This window comes from Capsicum annuum, unplaced genomic scaffold (genome assembly GCF_002878395.1).
Source record: "Capsicum annuum cultivar UCD-10X-F1 unplaced genomic scaffold, UCD10Xv1.1 ctg74897, whole genome shotgun sequence".
Taxonomy (NCBI): Eukaryota; Viridiplantae; Streptophyta; class Magnoliopsida; order Solanales; family Solanaceae; genus Capsicum; species Capsicum annuum.
This window is the reverse complement of record NW_025885043.1, coordinates 43,338-69,823: the sequence shown is the minus strand read 5'-3', so window position 1 is coordinate 69,823 and position 26,486 is coordinate 43,338. Positions and strand designations below refer to the sequence as shown.

Here is a 26,486-nt window from a genome sequence, read left to right as displayed (position 1 = left end):
ACTCCCAATATCCTGATCAATGTTACCATACCATCGCAAAAGTTGAATAAATATATCTCTATTTATAAATGATACACTATCATCATGACAATGAAACGACAATTCCAATCTCAAAAGAAATCTTTCCACATTAATTGAAGCATCCAAGAGACGACGAGATTCATTTTTTCTTTCTCGAAATTCTTATCAAAAGATTTGCGAATAGATTATGATTTATTCATCAAATCAATTATCATATAGAAACACTTGTTGTTGATGCTATTAACCTCTTAAATATAAGTTTCGAATCTCTCCAAACCTTTGTTCCAACCGTTAAAGCCATTTTGCATAGAAGCAACATCTTCCATATTTCCACGACCTTCATGCTCATTTTAAAATAAATAGCAATACAACAATAAACAATATCTTTTGATACACTGTACTCTAACCACTTGGACTATTGACCCTTGAACCAACCAGGATGAAACTTACGCATTGTTATTTTCTTCGTTCCGAATTGAGTTTTCAAAAAAGTGTGATCCTTAGGCTGACATGGCCCTTTTCGAATATAATATTTTCTAATTTCATTTTGTATAGTAGGATCATATTCTGCTATAGGCCTTCTTTTTGTTGGACCGACTTTAAAGAATTCAAACTTATTATTTGAAGGAGTTGTGTCGCTTTGAACTTCTGAAGGTGTGGAAGAAGTAACGAGTGAAATAACTGTACTAGAGCTTGTTGTCCTTTTTTTTATCTAATGACAAACTTATCCATCCCGATTCGCATAGATTTATGATAATCCCTTCAAAACAAGATTCAATTAATCTTCCTTGCAAACAAAAACATTCTCAAATTTAAAAATAAAAGAAACCAAAAAAAATTATGTACCAAGTACAAAACTTATTTTTTAAAAAAAAATTCGTATATTTTTACTTGATTTAACAACAACAAATGTCACTGGATTATTTTTCAAACTCATAGTTAAACCTATTAACTAAAAGTAGTAAAACTCAAAACAAAATCCTAATTTAAATTAACTATAGAAGATTAGTGAAAAACATTAAGTCCTAAACTTGTAATGTGTAAGAAATTGAACAATATAATATAAAAACTCAAAACAAAATCCTAATTTAAATTAACTATAAAGAAAATTAATATACATGTGTTTTGAGATTAGTGGATAAAAATAAAATTGAAAAGAACGGAAGAAGAAGATAGAAATTTGGTGCTTAGAGCTTGTTTTTTTTGGGGGGAGAAGGTTTTAATATTTTGATAAAAGTGGAAAATTTATTTTTTCCTTTAATATTTTTAAAAAATAGGAAAAGTACAAAAAATAAATTAATAAATAAAAAGAATGAAAAGGCAACTACCCAAAAAAACTTGGGCGTGTGCAATAAACTAGAATGAGGAGTATTAATTTTAGTTTTAAAAAATAAAAAAAATGTCTCAATGAGGTTCAAATCGGGGCATTTCTTTCAATGAAGAACCTTAAGATCAACTTTAATGTCAATGCACCCAATCAATAGTATACCTCCACGGTAGTTCCGTGTCATGGAGCCTATCGTGGGGACCAACCTCCGTTGCACGGAGGACAATTTTTTTTTTTTTTGATTTCTAATTAATAGTCTGGTTTTGACCCGACCCAAACCATAATAACCCAAATTTTCCCTTTTAATTTCCCAATCCCCCTCACTCTTTCCCCAAATTTCAACCTAACGTGTTAGTTACCCCTTCAAATTCTCTCAAAAATTCCCCAAGCCCTAGCGTGTCACGCCAAAGTCACTTTCTTCTCTTCTCCACCATCTTAAATCAGGTAAGTACTCAAAATATCTTTATTCTTCTTTATCCGAATTTAGTAGCTGTACGCCTACCATGTTAAAATTCTTTGAATAGTTGAAGTTGATGATATTTTGTGTGGGCTATTGAGTGCAATGAATTATGGGTGCACAATTAAACACCGTAATGTGTGACAGTGTATGCTTTGATTCATTTCGCGTCATTCAAACTCAGGCACTGATTCGTACACAAACACATAACTACACTTTGGTGATTTGTCCTTCAGATTGTGATTTTAGATTCTGCTTATGTGTGTGTACACTGAGTTGTGTTACTGGAATGACTCCGATTTAACATGTTAGAATTGAAGGTGTGGAGTTGGTTATGTACTGATTAGTATTTTGGAGAGTTTGTTACTAATATGAGTTGTGTTTGGGACTATACGCTAAGAATTCTTAGTGCTTTAAGTTGTGCTTTTGTGTGCATTTATAAGTGTGTGTAAAGTAACAGCCCTATACACTTGATGAATTCTTGAGATGTGCAATATGATCCCCCGTAGTGTTTGACAATTTGTGTTGGGAAATGTCCTAGCATATGATGTTTTACTTGAGGGAATGTGATGCATATACTGAGTTCGTTATGTATGTGGATTGTACTTGATTTCATTGATCTCAAAGCACCCACAAATGTATTCACTGAATATGACTACACAATTAAACTCGAGTGATAAACATGTGCTTCAATTAAATTCACGAGGTTGTTATGAGCTAAACTAAAAGACTGATTTGGTAATGCTATGGTTTATTGAATCCTATGGAAACAAAGTTGGTGTGTGCTTGAAATCTGAGTAGAGCAACATCTAAGTGGTTTACGGTGGTTGTTTAGGTGTTGTGAACATGTGATGTTATTGAGAATTTTGGGGAAGTCTAAGTACCCTAGTCTGATATCTTACGCACCTATGCTAGCAACTAAGTATGGGGTAGCCTCAAAACCCTTCCACACTCAGTGTTTGCTAGATAAAAGGGATGCCCTGCCTAACTTGTTTGATGCATTGTTTTGACTGGCAAGTACTATGGACAACGTGCAACAAAAAGGGAAAGATGTGGCTGGCCCATCTGAGCCATCCAAGAAAAGAAACAGGCCAACTGGCCGGGTACCAAGAGCTCTTATAGTTCCCTGTGGTCAGCTCTATATATATGGTACTAGATAGGTAGAAAAAGCCGAAAATAAATGGTATACAAAGCACAATGAGACTAAATATGCCCCCAATGAGTTCATAAACTGGGCAAGCTTACTGAGGGAGTACCCTAGCATATTACAGAGGTTGGAGTAGTTGCACATGAATTTTCTGTTTGAGCAGTCAACGGAGTGCTACTTGCACCTTATCAGAAAATTTTATGCCAACTGGGACCCCAGGTATTCTGATTCTGAAATAAAAATCCGTGGACAGGTGACTTTCTCGGTCCATGATTTGAATGCTACCTTAGGTACTATAGAGGCAGATTCACTCGCTCTGAGGCAGCTGAACATTACCCACCCGTATGCTGACATCAGACATCGGTTTTCCATCAGCAAATCTATAGCTAGGTGGTTTCATCATAAAGAGAGCAGCCTCCACTTGACATTACCATACACCCACATGAACAGGGAGGCACATATGTGGTTGAAAATTATCTGATATTGTCTCATTCCGGGGAAGCACATGATAGATGTTACTCGTGATACGATCTTCCTGATTTATGCTTTAATGCAGGATGATATTAATATCAATATGAGTGTTGTTATCCTGTCCACGATGAAAAAGGCGCGTTACTACCATAGGCGTAGATATGGATTCGATGGTTTGTTGACCAAATTTTTTAGGAGACATGAGATTGAGGAGGAGGCGCTAGATTACAGGCCATTGGTGGACACACGCCTCATAGATATGACCAGGACAAAGGGATTAGATGTGACTCATTGGCCAGTGCACACTTTGTCCGAGTGTCATGTTTGGGATGATGAGATTACAGTCTGTATGTATGGGCTACAGATACTGCAGCTGAGAGTAGGTGGAAGACCAGCCACGAGAGAGGATATTCGTGCGTTAGAGCTGGATTACCTACTCAGTCACCAGGCATAGATATTATTGTGGATAGTTTGTAGAGCCAGTTAATGATGATGTCCCCACCGATGGGAAGTGATAGATAAGAGATTATGATATTGAGCCAAAGAAGGAGGAGGCAGTGGACCAAGATTTAGGAGCAGAGGCATACGGTCCAGATTTCGGTGATGACATAGACAATGCCTGATCAGGGAGTGTTACACCACCTTATTACTTGATTATGTCTGCAAGCACTGAGGACAGTACTACATTTTAAGTGTGGGGTGGTGGTTCTCATTCTTCGTACCTTTCATCTGCTACTTCTATTTTTTTGTTATTCATGGATATTTATATTTGGTTATTATTGTTGCTGTGATATGGCTTTAATTGACATTCTAACTATTCGGTCTATAATATTTAAGTAATTATGATATTTGCTAAATTGGAAATTCGTAGTGGCTTCTTTGCATTGCTTAGCTCGTTACTTTTAGTTCATAATTTTTGTTTGCTTATCCAAGTTTAATTCAATTTTGGGAGTAGACTTTTTTGCCCTTAAGGTGACTTTAATAAACCATCATAGTTAGGTGCCTTCCTCTATGGATGACGACCGTCTTAAGAGGAATTAATCTTAGGACATAAATAAGTGAGAATAATCCAACCACAACTCTAGGGAGAGGTACTTTGTGTTTGGCCACATTGCTACATGACATCAGAAATACTTGTTTAGAAAGAAGCATGTCAAACTCAAATGAGGGATGCTAGCTTTAGATACTTAATTTCAATTGTGTCACTCTCGGTTTGTTGGCTTCATTCTGAATTTGTGCAATTACTAGGTTGAGAGTCTATAGGAATCCTACTTGAATCTAGTATGCACCAAGTGTGAGTGAGATTATCTAGTTATTCCACATGCATAGTAATGTCTAAAACTTCCCCGATATGTTTACAAAGCGAAATAAAAGGTGTTGGATTTAGGAGATGATGTAGGTATTTTGTTGATAGCCATGTTTTAGACCTTTTTCACCTACCCTTGCTAATATTCCTAGTGATCCCTGTTGAGCCTATAGCCTATTTTCTTTAGTAGCCTCATATGTATCCTATACCCCTTCTTTGTTTGACCTTAATTTTATCCAAAGCTCCTAGGCACTTTAGTGAAAAAATTAGTCGAGTGAGGAGTTGAAAACAAGGAGAAAAAGGTGATAGTGAGGTCCCAAAAAGTAGCTATTGGTGTAAGAATCGTGGTACAATAAGGTCGGGATTTAGGTGATGAAAAGAATAAAGAATGTTCAAGCAAAAAATGAATGTGTTTAATAAGTAGACTCCCTTCCACAGTATTTACGAATCAGCTTACTGAGATAGGGTCAAAACAAAAGATAAAGGGAAGATAGATGAGGTGAAAAATTGGTTGTTAATTGAGTGTTTTTAGTGTTCTTGTGATGTATTAAAGCGCTTAGAGAGGTTAGCCACTATTTTGACCCAAATAGTTCCTACCCGTCCCTTTATTACATTACAACCTTTGAAGACCTATTTAATCATTAATCCCAATATTTGACTATTAATGGAGTAGTACATTAAGGGAAAGCCTATGGTTCATCATATATCATGTGTGAATTCCTTGTGAGAGTGAGCAAAATTTGTTCTGTGTGTACCCATGCTTACTATAGATTGAAAAAATTGTGAGTGAATTGGGTAATCATCTTTTTGTGAGGGTGTATGTGGAGGACAGTTGGGTGACCTGAAGGATTGCTTAATTATTAATGTGCATAAGTTTTCCAGCATGCTAGAGTCCATTTATGAGGTTAGGGAGTTTGAAAATTGTAATCCTGTGTTTTCAGATACTAAATGACATGTTTGAGGTGAAAATTGATGAGTCATGTGTAGCCTGTGGGTGCCCAACAAAAGTGTCTTGTTCAGATTATGGATGAAGCCTAATTGTGTTAACTGATTGCCTGAGATTGTTCAAGGACGAACAAGTTTCTAAGTGTGGGGTGGTGATCTTGGGTGTATTTATACGTCCAAGTGCCAATGTCTATCCATACTTATACTTGTTCTATGAGTTAAAACTTGTTAATTGTATTGTGTTTGAGCTAAAATTGTATTCTCGAGCTAATTGACATGATTAGTTATTGTAGGGCTTGATTGTGATGAAAATTAACATGTTTTGATGTATTATCAAGAAGCCTTTGGATGATGAGAGCAATTGGAGTAATATGTGGAGTATAAAGAAGTTGGAACAAGGTTTGGAAAGCATGGCACAAAGCCCAAGATCAAGATAGTATATACGGTACTGGAAAGGAGGAAAATGACAATCCTCCATTCTACGGAGCCTAGACTCTGCGTGAACCTCCTTGGCACACTAATGAATTAAAGGCCAATGACAATTTCCAGTGAAGGTTCGCGATAGCCCTATTCCACGGACCTTAGTATCCGCGATAGCCTCCGTGGCACAGAGGTTGATTTATTTCAGAAGGTGCAATCTAGTGAACGCCTGTGATAGCCTCGTGCAACCGACCTTAGTGTCCGCGCTGAACTCCCTGGCATGGAGCTGAGTAATTTTTGTCATATTTAGAATAAGTGTAAAAGGGACACTTAATCACAATTGTAAACATCTTGGCATACAAATAGCAAAGGCAAAAATAATTACGGGTGTTTTATTAAGGTTCTTCCATTTTTCATCTTTGAACATTGAATTTGGTAAGATTAATTATATTTCTTTGATGTTGATTTCGAGTATGAGTGGGTAAAAACCTTTGTTCTAGGGTGGAGTCCAAGAACATGATTATATTTTGATATTCTTAGAGTGGTTAACATTGATTTATCGCATGGGTTATTCTTATTCTCTTATTTCTACCATGTTAATGAATGGAAATCATTAGAATACATCTATAATCCTTTTGTAATCCCGGAAGGAGAATCATTGAGATAGATCAAAGAGTTTATGGAGCAAGTTCTTATTCTTCTGCATAATGAAGGATGTGAAGTATCGGCTAGGATAGGAATATATCTTAGAAGCCTTATTTGGTTCAACTACAGGAAGATAACTTCAAGACTCTAAATGGATTATTGTATTCCCGCTCAATGATGTAGTTGCAATGTCTGTTTAGGTAGAAGATTAGAGGCTCAGAAGACCATGATCATAATCTAAACCCTGTGAATCAATAACCTAATAATCAACATGACCACGATAAGGATAGAGATTTATAGGATTGTTAATCGTGCCTCAACCCTGGAATTCTCTCTCGTATTGTTTACAACCTATCTTACGTTGTAGTTGTCACACTTTGTTATTTATTAAGTTATTAAATTATTCATTAAATTGTTTAACCCATTTTGATACTCTGAAAAACTTGAATACATTATTGTTGAAACTGAAGTTAAGCAAATTACTAATCAAGTAGTCCTCGTGGGTACGATATCTGATTCTTTGAGTCACTATATTACTTGTATGATCATGCACTTGTGTGTGCGATAGACCGCAACAATAGCCCTGTTTCAAACCTGTGTTGGAAAATCAAACTGAAATCAACTCGAAATAATTTGTTTCTACTGCCAGTCGGAGCAACCCATCTCGGTGTTACCTCTGCTAGCAGGAATTCACAACTCACCCAAAGTTAAATAATAATAATGGTTCCCGTAAGAAACAAGGAGAGTGTAGTACACTCTATTTCAAAGAAACTTACGGCTAAAATTGACATGTCACAACAACTAAACTAAATAACAAAGAAACATCAACAAAGTCTAGATCAAAAATCCTCTTTTTCTAACAACAATTCCATCTATTACTTTATCAATCAAAAATTTCAAGAATCAGTAAAACGTGCAAACTTGAAGCACAAAGGACTAAGAAAAAGATTTTAAAAAATTCACATTGCAGGCAACTATGCATGGGAGATCTCAAGGAAGAATGAGTCATATTTTAATATTCTGTGGCATTGTGTAGATCATAGGAAACCGCAGCAAAGCATACACTAGTTAGTTATGGACATAATAACTACCTTATATGCAACTTCAGCAATGACAAATTCAACATGGCCATAACCCTTAAATGAACCATCGTCGTGTGTAAAAAAGTGCACTTCCTGAACTTCTCCAACATCTTTGAAGAAATTCTCCCTGCAAAAATCTTCTTTTATAAGTCAAAGATATTATTCTATAGACAAAGTATTGAAAAAAAGTTCAATAACGACTCACACATTCTCCGGTTCAACTGAATAGGGAAAATGTCCAACAAACAACATTTAATCCTTGGGTGTTTGAGCTTTAGGAGTAATAGAAATTTTTTGATGCATTTTAAACAGAAAAAATTAAGTAGAATTATAAACACCACTCACAGATTAAGTTGGGAGATCCTTAATAATAATATCTTCTGTCATATCCTTCTCGAAAAATTGTTAGGCTTAATCTGCATACATGTATCATGGTTGACAGAAAAATCAAAACCAATGAATTTTCTTTTTCTTTTAGATTCAAAAATATTAAAGCACAATCAATACACATTAACATAAGGCACCAATACCCTAAAATTCTAATTTAATTCAAAAGAGCCACAAATATCATAAGCACAAAAGTCTTCACCTTCCATTATTATTTTTATTCCTGATGTCAATTTCAAATTCTTTCATAGAACAACTTTAAAAAATAATCACATACAGATACAAAATTCAGTTGAAAAACATAAAGAATGTAACGATCAACTTTTTTATGAAATATGTGAGATGTGTATTTGTATGTGATTTTACTATTTTACCCCTTTCCATAGTTACATTGTGATATTTTTAGAGTTTGGGAGTGATTGGCGTGGTTTTTGATGTATTTTGATACCACTTATGTGATATTGTGATTTTTGGCAGCTTCGAGAGCCTTATTTTGGACTTCTATGGTTATCTTTTGAGCTGTGATGAATGGCCAAACGGACTACACCAGTAGATCCAAAATGTCGATTTTAGGGTGGTTACATATTTTGTTGGATTTTCTGACTTTTAAATCTCATTTCGATCCTCAATTTGGAAAATTGTGATTTCGAGTTTCGGAGGTCAACTTTGTAAAAATGACGTCTTTTCAAAAATTCTACTTCTCCAATGCATCTGGAATATCAAATTTAGTGACGTTAAATAGTTCATTTGTATATATTGGACTCCAAACGAATTCCGAACACCCCGTCGAAGTCTGTCTGTGTAATACCCCAGATTATTCTTAGTTCAGTTCAGCTCCTAGTGCATATATAAGAAGCTTAGAACCTGGAAATTTCACTAAGTGACGAAGAGTTAGTCATATATTTGACTTCTTAACTTTGAGGATTTTTATTTTGACCTTTCGGGCTCTAAGAAGATGGTTTTTGAGTTGATTTATGTTCGTGGGTGTAAGGAGCATGTCTCGAGAAAGTTTGAAATTTTTGGACGAGGTTTGAACCGTGTTTGAATTGTATTCCAATGGCTCACCGCGATCACACTGTGTCGCGGTGAAGTGCTAAATCGCACTCGTTCTTCTTCCAGTGAAGCACCGCGATGACGCCGCATCGCGCCAAGGTGCAAAATCACACTCGTCCATTTCCATAAACACAACACGATAAGCTCGCGTCGCGCCAAGCCCCTAAATCGCACTCGTCCTCTGAATGGTAAATTCCAATAGCTCAACGTGATTCCACCGCGTCTCGGTGAAGGCGTATTTTCTATGTTCTTGATCCATAATTTGAAATGCATGTGTCATGACCTTTGTCCTAGTGTGTGAAGTGCTTATGAGGGGAATAATGTTCCTAGAAATCACTTAGAGACATGTTGAGCTAAGAACCTTAGATTCATCCAAAGTTTGGGGTTCGATTCTACCAGAGTAATTGTAGATAATTATCCACCAAATTGTAGATAATTGAATTAGCTTTTCAACGATACCAATTTCACCTTAATTCGATACCCGAGCGAAAAGTTATACCATTTTTCGTGTGAGGAAGTAAGCTGCTGCAATGGTACCACGTCGCAGTAAGGTGCAAAATTGCAATCCGGGTTACGAATTTTGGGTTTAAATGAGTGAAGGGCAATTGGATCTTTTTTCACCTCAACCCAGGTCGTAAAAACAACATATTAGTTATCATTCTAAGCAACATATACTCATTATATACCAAATTTCCCTCCATGAAACCCTAAAACTCCAACTTTAACTCCAAGAAATCCAAAGTTTCACCATTTCTTTTTCAAGAACAACCAAGAATCAAATTTTTCAATTCAAGAAAGCTTTCAAGATTTTTTTTCTTCTCCAAGATTTAAAGTTTTAAGGTATGTGGGAGTTCATCCATGGGTCTCCTTTCACCCATGGAGCCCAAAAACCTTTTTTTTTTTAATTAAAGAATGAATTTTCCATTATTATGGTATTTTGTATGTTCAAGAAGATTGAATTTCATGTTTTCATGGTATTTTTAATTCAATTCAGCTCATGTACGATTTCATGCAAGATTTGAATTCCTCATGCTATGAATTTGAGTTTCCCATGCTTTATTCAAGTAAATTCCATGAAAGATCCTAAATTCCTAATGTTTAGCAATATTTCCATGTTTTAAATTCATGCCTTCCATATGTTTGATGAAATTTTCATATCATGTTAAGTCAATTTCAAGATGAATCCCCAAGTTATTAATTTATTATGTAACTCTATTATTCACCTCTATTGTTCACCCATGTTTAAGGCATTCTTAGGTTCAAGCTATGATCTTTACATGTATGATTAAACACCCATGTCCTATTTTAAGCGAATTTCATATGAATTCCTAAATTCACGATTTTAGTTATGTCATCATGTTATACTCCCATGTTTAAGAAATTCCCATGTCCAAGTTCATGATCCCTATGTGTTTGGTGAATTTCCCCATGTTAAAGTATTAATCTCCATGTGTTTGATGAAATGGCCAAGTGATGGGTTTCTTTAAATTATGCTTACTTATTATGGTCTCAAATGCTCCATGTGCTCTTATTGTTATTGCTATCGAGTCCTGGGGGTTATGAATGCCTGAAATTTAGTTGTTTACCTAGTTTTCAGTATCTACAGAATGATTTCAGTTATACCATCGAAAATATCATTCAGTCAGTAATATGGTCAGTTGTGAGTCCAATTAAGCTAGCTCAGTCTGGTTTCAGTCCCAGTATTAATTTACACATTAATAATTACCTCAGAATTCATATGCACTGTTATTTTTAGAATACCATGACCCGAGCTTATCAGTTATTAGCTATCAGTGCATGCACTAGTTAGTAATCCATTTCAGTTCAGTTGGGAGTAGGATTTAACACCGAGCGAACCCAGGGATGGGGGGCTTACCTGTCATTTGAGGGTGTGACTCTTAGTAGCAATTCCTGAATTCCAGAACTACGTATCCAAGTAAGTTTAAGATGTTAACCTGGCAGTTAAGGGTTGACACATATCTCATCAGAGCACCTTCCAATTGAGGGATACTCTTTAGTCCTTTGGGACTTCATTTTAGTGGATCTATACAGCCAAATATTAGTACCTGTGGCAAGGTACTGACACCCCTCCAACTGGGGTGACAGGTTGGACCCTGATTAGCTCAGATTGGGGCATGTCAGTTAGATGATACCTCCCACAGTCTCAGTTATAGTACTCAGTACAACATACAGATTAGTTTTGCTATAACATAACACTCAGTTTCAGTATTTCAGTATTTTAGTTTACAGACTATTTTAGAATCATGTTATACGCTTGGTCTAGCATTCTCAGATATTATGGTTTTCACGTATTCACGCTCAGTTATCTCCATTTGATAGTCCTTACCTCTTAGGCATAGTACTCCACAGTTTCATCCCAGTTATTCAGATTAAGTATAGATCAACCTTACATGACCAGTATTCAGCTATCAATCATTTAGTTAATCAGATAAGCTTAACATATGTTATGATTGGTTTTGTGTGTTTATGCATTCATGCTCCGTCTGATTATATATTCAGATCCTCGAGTTACGTTAGCCTCCATCACATAGTTTTAGACTCATTATTCATACAGTATCCATGTTTTACTGTATCCCAGCTTCAGTTCTACTTATATCATAAAGAATAGTTTTACAGAAACTAAGTGTAGAGATTCACCAGCTTACCAAATTATGTTTGTTACTCATGTTTTAAGATATTTTAGTTTTCAGTTTATTCCAGCTTATTGGTGAGTATACTTACAATTAGCGTGCATATTTTACAATTATGTATAAAATTAATTTTACTTATTGCACTCACCCCTGCATACTCAATACATTCCAGAAGTACTGATCCACATATACGTCTGTGTGGCTACATTATTTCATAATGTAGGTACCATTTGTAGCTCGTACATCATGATCAAACAGCTGCAATTTCCAGTCAGCAGGTGATGAGTTCTCTTATTTTGGGAACTCCAGACAGTTTTAGTTCATGTACAATTTATTTATTTTTCATGTGTATTGATTAGTGGTAGTTAGAGGCATGTCCCAGCTATTTATAGTTTGTATAGTAAAGGCTTCATAGATATCAGTCAGAGTCAGTCATATAATTTTAGTTCTCTTCTTATTTTTTATAGATTGTAAAGTGTATCAGTAATATAATTTCTCTCAGATGTTGTGATGTTTATATTTCTGCACAGCATAACAACTATTTATTATGTTATAATTCAGTTGCTTAATAGTATGCCAGTTCATGGTTAGCTTGGGATCACTTGTGGTTTCAAGCACCGTGTAGCGTCCAGGGTATACTCTTGAGGTGTTACAAACTTGGTATCAAAGCACAGATTTTAAGTGTCCTAGGGTGTCTAAAAGCCATGTCTAGTAGAGTTTTCCAAAATGGTATGGAGACGTCTGTACTTTTCTTTGGGAGGCTACAGGGCATTTAGGAAATGTTTTCCTTCCTTTAAGTCTCAGATCGTGTAGTAGAAGTGTTATCTAAGAAATTTATGTAGGTACTTATCTTGCTCTATTTATGCTAACTCTTCCTTAGTTTTGAGGCAACAGAAACAGTGAAGCTTAAATTCCTACAGATAGAGCTTTCTTAGACAGCCTCCATAGACAGTTATGGGATTGTATGTTGGATCAGAAAGTATCCCATCAGTGAACTTATGTCCTAAAGTTTGAAATATTTCATTCATGTTCATGAAAATCGTGCATTAAGCCAAGTCAGATGTGCTTTCAGATCCCCTCTCAGAATCCCTTTTATAGTATGTGATCTACAGTTAGAATCATGAACCCAAAAGTTTAGCAGTAGTAGAGTTGGGATAGTGTTATCTAGATTGAGCAGATTATGTATTCATGGGGCTAGTTGTATGAAAGTAAATCAGTAGGCTTGAACAGTGAATACAAGAATTTAAGTTTGTTAATTCGAAATTAAGTATAATGGTGTGGATGTGAGTTAAGAGATGTGATATTAGTAGTCTATAAAGAAACATAAGCAGATGATATGTTTAGTGAGGCAAGTATGTGTCGGAAAAAATATAAGTATTTGATGATGATTGCAGAAGCTGAAGAAAGTTAAGGGTAGTATATTCTATTGGAGTTTAGTATTTATATGTATCGTTATACCTTAGGCTCTAGAGTAAAGTGGTTACAGTTCAGTTAGAGTTTATTAAGTGGTTTACAGACTTAGAATAATTGCTTAAGGATAAGGGGGATATGATAGAACAAAGTAACTAAGTCAGGCCCTCAGATTTTAGTAATGATGCTAGAGTATGGTAGAACATCAGTAAGGGGGGATTATTCCCAACCCATTCTTATTTTAGTGTTGTATTTCAGTCATCACGATATCTACTCATGCCTTACATATCAACTCCATGATCATAGTTTATGTTCATGCACATAATAGAGAATCATGTACTCTTCCAGTTCCTAGAATGAGGAGTTCTAGTTCACTCGGCAGTACGAATCATGTTCCATGAAATCATCAACTCCAAACTCAGGTCATGCAGCTCATAACTCATCTATTCATGCCTTACAGTACGTTCAGTGCTAGTACCCTTTCCATACTTTTAATGATCAACAAAATTCAGATTTATGTCATGTATGTCCTCAGTTCAGACCTCTCTGACGAATTCATGTCATTGATACTTTATTCCTCAGGCCTCAGTTGAGTGTCAAAGTTATTCTTTCATGGTATCCATAGCCTTGCTTCTTTTTCGGCCAAATCCTGATTTCGTTTTGCTTCTCCTGATCGTCGAGCCTGATCGACTCAACTTTTTTCCCTGCCGCGGACAAATTACCCGACGAATAATAGGTACCCACACCCCAGGCAGAGTTCATAATCTAACATTTTTGTGCCCTTTCCTTATATCAAGATAGTGATTATGAGAAGTTTTGAAAGCACAGAGGGTATTAAATTCATGATTCAGATTATGGGTTCACTTTGTAAATTCGAGTAGGCTTGAACATAGTGAAAGAATTCAGTTCAGCTCAGACTTCAGTAGGTAGATTTATTAGTGCCCATGTGAATATTTTAAGTAGCCTCATGTGAAGTGCAGTTTTGAAGTAGAATATATAGTTGAGTTTAGGCTTTCAGTATAATTCAGTCAATAAAGACAACAATCCAGTCTAGCAATCAGACAAAAAAGTTCATATGGTTTCCCATCTTTCTTATTCATGAGGTAATTCATGCACAACTATGCAATTCATAAATTTAGTTCAATTTATGCATTAGGAATCAGATTCAGATTACAAATATTTAGTGATAATTCAGTTCGTAAGTTTCTCATGCATCATCTCAGTCTTTTCTTAGTACTTCAGCCAAGTCAGTATCATTCAGGGGACGAAGTATCCTAAGGGAGAGATGTAATACCTCGAGTATTCATGTCTTAAGTCTTTTATCTCTCCCTCACGAAACAAGATCTAGCTTAAAGTAATGGTTCCCCATAAGTTGACTCTCTCGTTTCTATCTCATCCTTATGACCATTCTCATGTCATTGCATGTATTCACGAAATCAGTTCAGTTTATGTATCATGCTCAGACTCAGTTATGCAATCATGTTCTAATTCATGCATGTTCAGAATATGATCTCAGTTACCTTAGCACAGTACTCTCAGTCTAACCAGTCTCATTCGAGGACGAATGTTTCTAAGGGGAAGATATTGTAATACACCATATTTTCCTTAGTTCAGTTCATCTCCTAGTGCATACATAATAAGCTTAGAGCCTGAAAATTTCACTAAGTGATGGAGACTTACACATATATATGACTCTTTAACTTCGTGGATTTTTAATTTGACCTTTCGGGCTCTGAGGTGATGGTTTTTGAGTTAATTCATGTTCATAGGTGTAGGGATCATGTCTCGAGAAAGTTTTGGACTTTTCAAACGAGGTTTGAACCGTGTTTGGATTGTATTCCAGTGGCTCACCGCGATCGCACCATGTTGTGGTAAAGTGCGATGGTGCCGCATCGCGCCAAGGTGCAAAATTACACTCGCCCATTTCCAGTGACGCAATGCGATAAGCTCGCGTCACTCCAAGCCCCTAAATCGTACTCATCTTTTGAATGGAAATTCCATTAGCTCAACGCAATTCCACCGCATTGCGGTAAAGGCGTATTTTCCATGTTCTTGATCCATAATTTGAAATGCATGTGTCATGACCTTTATCCTAGTGTGTGAAGTGCTTATGAGGTGAATAATGTTCCTACAAATCACTTAGAGCCAACTTAAGCTAAGAACCTTAGATTCGTCAAAAGTTTGGGGTTCGATTCTATAGGGGTCTACTTTGAACATACATAACATTTTATATATGTAGAAATTTTTATCTCAATACCCACTAAATTTTAGATGATTGAATTATCTTTCTAGCGATACCAATTTCGCCTTAATCCGATACCTGAGCGAAAAGTTATAGCATTTTTCGTGTGAGGCAGTAAGCTGTTGCAGTAAGGTGCAAAATCGCGATCCGGGTTATGAATTTTTGGTTTAAATGAGTGAGGGGAAATTGGGTCTTTTCTCACCTCAACCTAGGTCATAAAAACAGCATATTAGTCATCATTCTAAGCAACATATACTCATTATTCAGCAAATTTCTCTCCAAGAACCCTAAAACTCCAACTTTAACTCCAAGAAATTCAAAGTTTCACCATTCCTTTTTCAAGAACAATCAAGAATCAAGTTTCCCAATTCAAGAAAGCTTTCAAGATTTTGTTTCTCCTTCAAGATTTAAAGTTTTAAGGTATGTGGGAGTTCATCCATGGGTCTCCTTTCACCCATGGAGCCCAAAAACCCTTTTCTTTTAATTAAAGAATGAATTTTTTATTATTATGGTATTTTGTATGTTCAAGAAAGATTGAATTTCATGTTTTCATAGTGTTTTTAATTCAATTCAGCCCATGTACAACTCCATGCAAGATTTTGAATTCTTCATGCTATGAATTTGATTTTTCCATGCTTTATTCAAATAAATTCCATGATAGATCCTAAAATCCTGATGTTTAGCAATATTTCCATGTTTTAAATTCATGCCTTCCACATATTTGATGAAATTCCCATACCATGTTAAGTAAATTTCAAGATGAATCCCCAAGTTATAAATGTTACCATGTAACTCTATTGTTCACCTATGTTTAAGGCATTCTTAGGTTCAAGCTATGATCTTTACATATATGATTAAACGCCCATGTCCTATTTCAAGCAAATTTCATGTGAATCCCTAAATTCATGATTTTAGTTATATAATCATGCTATACTCCCATGTTTAAGATATTTCCATGTCCAAGTTCATAATCCCTATGTGTTTGGTGAATTTCCCCATGTTAAAGTATTAATCTCCATATGTTTGATAAAATGCCCAAGTGATGGGTTTCTTTAAATAATGCCTACTTATTATGGTCTCAAATGCTCTCATGTGTTCTTATTGTTATTGCTATCGAGTCTTAGGGTTATGAATACCCAAAATTTAGTTGTTTACCTAGTTTTTAGTATCTACAGAATGATTTCAGTTATACCATAGGAAATATTATTCAGTCAGTAATATGGTCAGTTGTGAGTCTAATTAAGTTAGCTCAGTCCAGTTTCAGTCCCAATATCAATTTACACATTAATAATTACCTTAGAATTCGTATGCACTGTTATTTTCAGAATACTATGACCTGAGCTTATCAGTTATTAGTTATTAGTGCATGCACCAGTTAGTAATCCATGTCAATTCAGTTGGGAGTAGGATTTAGCACCGGCCGAACCCAGGGATGGGGGCTCTCCTGCCAGTTGAGGGTGTGACTCTTAGTAGTAATCCTAGCATTCCATAACTATGTAGTCAGCGTAGCTTTGGGTTGTTAACCTACTAGTTAACGGATGACACATATCTCACTAGAGCACCTGCCAGTAGAGGGTGACTCTTTGGTACTTTAGGACTTCATTATAGTAGATCCACAGAGCCAGTTGTTAGTACCCGTGGCACGGTACTGACACCCTTCCAACTGGGGTTAAAGGTTGGACCCCGATTAGTTTAGATTAGAGCATGTCGGTTAGATGATACCTCCCACGGTTTCAATTACAGTACTCAGTACAACGTATAAATTAGTTTTGCTAGACCATAACACTCAGTTATCAGTATTTCAGTATTTCAATTTATAGACTATTTCAAAATCATGTAATATGCTTGGTCTGGCATTCTCAGATATTATAGTTTTCACACATTCATGATCAGTTATCTCAAGCATAGTACTCTACAGTTTCATCCCAGTTATTCAGACTAAGTACAGTTCAACCTTATATGACCAGTATTCAGCTATCGATCATTTAGTTAATCAGATAAGCTTAGAACATGTAATGATTGGTTATGTGTGGTTATGCATTCGTGCTCTATCTGATTATATATTCAGATCCTCGAGTTACGTCAGCCTCCATAACGTAGTTTCAAACTTAATATTCATACAGTATCCATGTTTTATCGTATTTCAGCTTTCAGTTTATTCCAGCCTATTTGTGAGTCTACTTATACTTAGCATGCATGTTTCACGATTACATATGAAATCAGTTGTACTTATTGCATTCACCCCTGCATACTCAGTACATTCTAGAAGTACCGATCCACATATAAGGCTATATGACTACATTGTTTCATAATATAGGTACCATTTATAGCCCGCACATCATAATTAGACAGTTGCAGTTTCCAGCCAGCAGGTGATAAGTTCTCTTATTTTGGAAACTCCAGATAGTTTTAGTTCATGTATAGTTTATTTATTTTCCATGTGTATTGAATAGTGGTAGTTGGAGGCATGTCCCAGCTATCTATAGTTAGTATAGTAGAGGCTTCATAGATGTCAGTCAGAGTCAGTCATGTAATTTCAGTTCTCTTCTCAATTTCTATCAGATTATAAAGTGTATCGGTAATATAATTTCTCTCAGATATTGTCATGATTATATTTCCACATAGCAAAACAACTATTTATTATGTTATAATTTAGTTGCTTAACAGTATGTCAGTTCATGGATTAGCTTGGATAACTTGTGGTTTTAAGCACCGTATGGCGTCTAGGGTGTACTCTCGAGGCGTTACACTAGATCAACATCAAAATCAAGAATAATGAAATCCATTGGGAAGATGAGTGAACCCACTTGCATCGATACAGCTTCAACAATTCCATCTGGTCTGGCAAATGAATGGTCAGCTTACTGTAACACTACTATGGTGGGTCTCAGGCTGTCTAGCCCTATCTTTCTAAGCAAAGATATGGGCATAAGATTTATTCTCACCACAAGATCATAGAGACATCGAGCGTTTATTGATTTCCTAATTATAATGTGAATGGTTAAACTCCCTGGATCTTTTATCTTTGTGGGCAACTTGTTTTGAATTCGTAATGTGCACTTTTCAGTAAATGCCATGGTAGCATATTCAGTCAAGTGGTTCTTGTTGGCCATAATGTCCTTTATGTACTTTGCATACTTTGAAAAACTCTGCAAATCATCAACGAGAGGTAAGTTAATGTGAAACTTTTTCAACATATCAATAAACTTCTTGTAACAAGCTTCCTCTTGGTATTTCTAAAGCCTTTGTAGAAAAGGTGGAGGTAACTTCATACTTTTCATTTTGGTGTCCTTGATTTCAGCTTTTTCTTCCACAACATTCTCTTCATCCTTTGCTTTTTCATCATCAGTATCCTTGTGACTCACCTGTTTAGGTTCTAACTTCTTCAGCCGCAGACCACTCCATTTAGTGACTACATTCACCGATTTTGGATTTGTATCAGTATCAAAACGTAAACCTTCCTGAGGTCTAGTGTTCTATGCTTCTGCAATATGACCCATTTGGACCTCTAAGTCCTTTGTAATCATTTATTGGTCTTCACATCTACTACCAACTGTGCTTGAGTATCCATAATATGCTTCAGCATCTCTTCAATATTCCTTGTTTGAGTTGTAGCTTGATTCTGACTTATTGTTCCATGATATTGATTTGCATATTGTGCCTAATTTCTACCCCATGCGAAATTAAGATGATTCCACCAATTAGAATTGTAAGTATTACCAAAGCTCTGATGTCCTTGTCGATAAGCATTTTCCACATAATTAATAAAATCTGGATTAACTGCACAATCATCATTTGTATGATCACTGCTTCCACAAACCTCGCACCAATTCTAAGCCTGATGAACTATATTTATTGTTGCTAGTGTGGATTATGTGATCCCCAAATTTATATTACTGAGTTGTGTAGTTATCTAATTATGTAATGCATCAATCTGGGCTAATATAACCATAAATTGATCAACCTCTAGCAATCTGCAGCCTTCTTTGGAGCACTTCTTGCGTCAGCATTCCACTTAGCATTCCCCTATGAAATTCAATTTAGCGGTGTGTATAATTTATCATACATCTTCTCTAGAGCCTACCCACCTGCTACTGAATCAAAGAGAATCTTGGTGTTTGGCTCAAGACCCTTAATGAAAGTGTGTACTAGCACATCATTAGTCTGATGATGGTGAGGGCAATTTCTTAGCATAGCCTTGAATATTTCCCAAGCTTGGTAAATATTCTCTCCATATTTCTACCTGAAACTCAGACTCTCACTTCTTAAATGTTCTCTTTTCCCAGATGGAAAGAATCGAATAAGGTATTTCCAATCCAAATTATCCCAGAAAGTGATGGAGTTTGGTGGTTCAGCATGTAACTACCTCTTTTCTTTCCCCATTAGAGAAAAGGAAAAGAGAGTCAATTTAACATAATCAGTAGATACCCCAGTATAAATATAGGTATCACTGATCTCAAAAAAGTTATGTATGTGCTGTTGTGGGTACTCATGAGATAAACTTGTAAACTGCCCACTCGTGTGCAAGAGTTGCACCATATTTTGCTTTAATTCAAATCGATCACCCGCATTTAGCTTACAAATGCAATTAGTAGCATTGTTCGTAAGTGGGATTGTCACTTCACGAATAGGTCTAGCTTCTACTCTAGCAGCAGAAACAGATGAAGCCACCAGAGCTGGAACAACTGGAACAACGGGATTAGGATTAACCTGATCTCCCATTAGAATTTGCTGAATTAGTATTATCGTACTGCTACTCTTCACCTTTGATGAAATATTCGTTCAGTTCCGAATAAGGCTAAACTAATTCTTTTTCTCTTTCCAGTCTAATACGTCACTTTTCCTGCAAAATTTAGCCGCTAAGATCAAGTTGTTAACACTTAATTTATTATCAAAAGCAAAAACTAAGAAAATTACTAATTATTTGAGTCCCTGGCAACGACGCCAAAAATATTTTACAGTCTATCGCACACGCAAGTGCACGCGATCGTACAAGTAATATAGTGACTCAAAGAATAGGATATAGTACCCACGAGGACTACCAGATTAGTAATTTTTTTAACTTTAGTTTCGACAATAATGTATTCAAGTATTTCAGAGTATCAAAATGGGTTAAATAATTAATGAATAATTTTACCACTAAATAAATAACAAGGTGTGATAATTGCAATGTAAGCTAGGTTGTAAACAATACGAAACAGATTTCCAGGGGTGAGGCACTATTAACAATCCTATAAATCTCTATCCTTATCGTGGTCATCTTGATATCGGATTATTGATTCTTAGGGTTTAGATTATGATCATGGTCTTTAGAGCCTCTAATCTTCTACCTAAATGGACATTGTAACTACATCATTGTGCAGGAATGCAATAATCCATTTAGATGCTTTAAGTTATCTTCCCACAGTTGAAACAAACAAGGCTTATAGATGTATTCCTATCCTAGCCGTTACTTCGCATCCTTCATTATGTAGAAGAATAAGAACTTGCTCCTTAAACTCTTTGATTTATCCCCTCCTTCTGAATTCATAAAAGGATTATAGATGTATTCTAATGGTGGTCATTCATTAAAATAGTAGAAACGAGAGAATAAGAATAACTCATGCGATAAATCAATGTTAACCACTCTAAGAATATCAAAATATAATCATGTTATTGGCCTCAATCCCGGAACAAGGGTTTTTTAGCCACTCATATGCAAAAACAATATCAAAGAAATATAATTAAAAGTACCAAATTTTATGTTCAAAGATGAAAAATGGAAGAACCCTAATAAACACCTATAATTGTGTTTGCCTTTGCTATTCGTATGCCAAGATGTTTACAATTGTCCTTAAGTTTCCCTTTTATACTTGGGCTAAATAACAAAAATATTACTCAGCTCCATGCCACGGAGCTTATCACGGACACTAAATTTCGTGGTACGGGGCCATCGCGGACCTTCACTGGATTGCACCTTCTGAAATAAATCAGCCTCTGTGCCACGGAGGCTATCACGGACACTAAGGTCCGTGGCATGAGGCTATCATGGACATTCACTAGAAATTTCCATTGGACTTTAATTTATTAGCATGCCACGGAGGTTAATGCAAAGGGTAGGTTCAGTGGCATAGAGGCTTGTCATTTTCCTCCTTTCCAGCTCCTTATATATTATCTTGATCCCAGGCTTTGTGCCATGCTTTCTGAACCTTGTTCCAACATCTCTCTCTTGTTTTCCCATTTAAAAAGTAGAGACATTATTTCAGCATGTGTTAATCTTATGTTAAATTTATGCGGCAGATAAAAATGTGAATCCTGTTCAACTGTTATTGACAATGTTCTTATTACTATAACTTGATAAGTTTTATCTTTGTGGGACTAATAAAAGGACAAAATTCTATTATATTGTAGTTTCTCCTTCCTGTACAATTTTTATATAGAACCTAGACTGTTGCTACATTAATTGAGCTTCTTAAGCGGTAATAAGAAATTTTGGTATGAGAATATTTCTGTCAGGTAAGCTATTTTAACTGATTTTATTTTTGTTTTCTGCTTAGTTTGTGCTCTTTGTATAGAACACACACCGTTTATTCTATTTGTGTTGTTTACATAAAAAAGCAATTAAGATATTATAGGACTAAGAGTAAAAGATGCACTTCTGAAATGGTATAGGTTGCTTGATCATTACGAGTTATTGTGGCAGAATTAAAGAAGCTATTCAGGTAACATAGAATCATATTTTGTAAAAGCAAGTGAGAATTGAATATTTGAGTAGCGGAGAATTGAATACCTATTTGGTTATTTCACTGTCAATTAATGTATCCCCCTCTATGTCGAACCATGAGTTTCAGTTTCGAGCAGGAACATATAGTCTATTCTTTAGACTTCAGCTTGGCTGCCTGTGTTCTGCTTGAAACTTTATCTAATTTCATGCAATTTTTATCTACTTAGTTGTTATTTTGATCACATAAATTACTATTGTGTTCCAATGAAACAATCAAAAAAGATCGGCACAACTACCAAAAGATTACAGAGAGCAGTTGATGCATTAGAAAAATTAAAATTAAAACTACAGTCCTAGATAGACCACTACAGGAATTAAATAGATTATCATTCTTAAAGACACCTTGCCTCCCTAATTTGACAAGATTAAAGGAAAAAGAATTACATGAGCCTACATTCAACTATTCGAATACAAGCATCACTCAAAGAATCCCAGTGAGGAAATTCTTAGATAGCTTTAATGCATTAAATATTGGTTTACTCTGATCAAATTTAAGGTCAAATGCTACTTATTCTGGTTGCACAATAAGGAAATAGTATTAATGATGCAAACCAAATGAAAATAGTAGTGTATGTGCGGATAAGGAAAAAAGAGTATGGCTATCCTGCAGCGGGACACGTTTTAAGTATCAAACTTAGAAGTATGTAAAAGGATGTATACACCTCTGCTTTTCATTGATGGAGCCAGAGGGACAATAAAAAAGCTATAATACAAATTTAAACTTAAATCTACGTAGAGAAAATATAATACCTAGAAATTAACATCTAAACTGCTTATGATTTCCGTGATATGAAATTGATGTTAATAGAAAGAAGAAGAGCATTGAAAAAAACTCAAAACAAACTGAAAGGAGAAAATTAAAGAGTATAGAAAAAGGAAAGAACCACATTGAGTTGATAAAACGAAAAAGATGTCATCTTAACATGACCCGACCAGGGACCTTATCATAATGGTTATCCCAATTCCATCCAGGATCGGGGACCACCCCCGTTACCCAACCCAACCTTCTAATATGCATATCCTGAGTTGGATGAATTCCGAACGTATAACAAGATAGAGTTATTATGTAATCCAAGGCTATGGGATAGGTCTATGACCGCGACCACCCAAACAAGCCCAACTATCTGATACCCAACCAATAACTAATACCTAACCAAACCATTATCCAAAAACCAAAACAATAACCAAGTTCCTGTTCATAACATAATATAAAATGATGGAACAGTGAGAAATTTAGTCATCCAGTATCAGCCCCACTATCAATGCATCCCGCACATTTCAATCCATAATAGTTCCACAAATTCCTTCAACCAAAAGAGAACCAATATCAGGTTGGGATATGCCCCTGTAATACCCCGTATTTTCCTAACTTAAATTCGTTCCTAGAATGTTAAGGGATATCTTTCAAAATGAATAATATTTATTTCATGCGGTATTTCCAAGATTGCAACTTTTTATTGTATAGAAAATTGAATAAGCTTTTTATCGATACCAAATTCGTCCAAATCTGACACTCGATTGAGAAGTTAGATCATTTTTAAGTAGACAATATGTCACCTAGACTCTTAGCGCGTCGCGGAGAAAGCAAAAATGGCAATCATCAATTCCAGTGGATCTCCGCAATATTTGTGCATCGCGGAATGGCCCATTTTCCCATTTGTCAAAATCCAGTGGCCCAACGCGATCTTATCACGTCGCGTTGGTGGTCAAAATGACATTTCAAAAGGATACCGTGATTCCTCTGCATCGCGTCAAGCCCTCAGTTCCCAATTGTCTATTTACAGTGACTCGGCGCGATCACGGCGCTTCGCACCAGGTGCCTATTTCAAAAAAAAGTTGATGAAAATTAAAAGTTTCGTCTAGGGTTAAATTAGCCTTTTCCCATAATTTTATTTCGTCCAGATATGGGATTTAATCCCTAAAATCATTCGTAAGTCATTCTTTATTGAATTTTCCCCAAATCAAAGCATTCTCTCTCAAGGAAAACAAAATCCTAGATCATCAAAGCTTTCTCCCCAAGGAAATCCCATTTTTCCTCCATTAATTCTCCAAGGTAATTCAAGATTAAAGATTTCCAACTCAAGAACTCCAAGAATTCAACTTTAAAGCATCAATAGGGACACAAGATTTAAGCCCTGACATCTAGTTCATCAATTGAGGTATGTGGGGTTCTTCAACAAGGATAATCCTTTCATCCTTGTGATTTTATGTGGTTTCCCATGAAATTGAAGTTAGGGTTTATACCCATCATTGTTATTTACAAGCTTATAATGTTTCAAAGGATTTAGAAGTTGAATCACTTGATTATGTTCATATTTTCATACATAATCCAGAAATTTCCAGATTTTGAATTAATTTGTCAATGTTTACATTATCAAGCATGAGCAATTTGATGTTTTAACATGAGATTTATGCATGGTGTATTATCCCAAGATTGAATAGTATTACTTCGTGAAAGATGATACTTTAAATATCTTATGAGCAGATTATTTTCAGTTTTTAGAAAAAGTTTTGATCTTTTGATCATCGGTTTAGCTATGGAATCCACTTTATAGAATTTAGATAAGTTGTATTTACAGATTTACTCAGATAAAAGCATTTTTAGTTTCATAATGAACCATTATACTAGTTTAAAGTGGATTTCCAATAGAATGAGCATAACGACTTAAAAGGAAATAGTATTTAGCACCGATCAGGAAGTGTGGGATTAGTGTGCCCTATCTTCCACAGAACTAAGAGATAACATAGTTACTGATTGAGATTATTCTAATTCCATGAATGCTCACATGGTTTATGTCGGTTAAGAGAACCTCCCTTGCAAAATAGCTTTTCCCTAAAAGTTTAAAAGCCTAACAACAATGATTTTAAGATAAAGTATTCTCCTTAATAGTACAAGAAGAACAGAAAAGCTTCTAGAAAACTAAGTGTAAAGGGTCACAAGTTTTACTCAGATTATACCTTACAGAAAAGATAATAGCTACAGATTTCAGCTTTCAGATTTCAGATTCAGTAGTGAGTCCTTCTACACTTAGACAGAATGATTTAAAGGGCGAATACAAGTATAACTCTTAGAACAAAATGCTATGGCTCACAAGATTTATAAAGTATGTTTTGCTTCCTATTGCTATATATTTTAGTATTTCAGATATTCCAGCTTATGTGAGTCATTTACATTTAGCATGCACCGTTTTACAAATTATGATGATTGATATTATGTTTTACTTATGCATTCACCCTCATATACTCAGTACATCCTCAAAGTAATGATCCACATATATGTCTATGTGCTACATTGTCTCATATTGTACGTACGAGTTGTTGCACTCATACCATATTTAGACAGCTTGCAGATTCCAGCCAGCAGATGTCGAGTCCTACTTCGGAGACTTTTGTTAGATGTTATTTATGTACTTTACTTCCTTACTCTCATGTATTGATTTGTGATAGTTGGGGTCGCGTCCTAGATATCTATAGTCAGTATAGTAGAGGCTTCATGGATGAAAGTTAGAGTCAGTTATGTATTTGCATTCCCTCTTTCAGACCTTATCAGAAAGTAAAAGTTGTATCAGTATTGTATTTTCACATATTCCACTATTATTATGTTTCCACGTGTCATTTTATACATATTATTTAGTTGCTTATAAGTTATGCCAGCAAAAGGGTTAGCTTAGGATCACTTGTGGTCCTAAGCACCGTGTGACATCTCGGGATAGATTTTCAAGGCGTTACAGCCCCCAACCATAGAAAAAATCAATATCCATAAATAAACTAAAGTGTGTAAAAACATCCATGAACATGAAATGGAGCCATCCGAAAAGATGAAAGCTCACCATTTCAAGCTAGAAGTTGAGCCCGAAATTCGATCACTATGCAAGAAGAGTAAACTGAACGGTTCCTGCATCGCATGGGGATACAACCGCCCAAAGATGGGTTAGCGGGTGAACGCTAGCATGAACTCAGTACAAGGGTAAAATAATGTCATCCAGCAAAACGAAGTAAACCAACCATATTTGTACAAACCACACACACATATATATAACCATGCCGAGAAAGAGAACCATGTTTAGAATGCATTTAAAATAATGAACCTGGGTATGTATAGCTTAACCGTCCTAAAACTACCCACTGGTTTTATAGGTCCAGTGTAACCCCCTGAATG

The 26,486-nt window shown here is 35.6% G+C and overlaps 1 long non-coding RNA gene and 1 other non-coding gene across 2 annotated transcripts; both read left to right on the top strand.

The window, feature by feature from the left end:
* The first annotated feature begins 1,501 nt into the window (after positions 1–1,501).
* Positions 1,502–6,665, top strand: LOC124894536. The gene is made up of 2 exons (XR_007051228.1): positions 1,502–1,792; positions 5,959–6,665. It is a non-coding gene; the product is annotated as an uncharacterized LOC124894536 (long non-coding RNA).
* Positions 6,666–19,729: 13,064 nt separating this feature from the next.
* On the top strand, positions 19,730–19,836 carry LOC124894537. The gene has a single exon (XR_007051230.1). It is a non-coding gene; the product is annotated as a small nucleolar RNA R71 (small nucleolar RNA).
* The last annotated feature ends 6,650 nt before the right edge of the window (positions 19,837–26,486 follow it).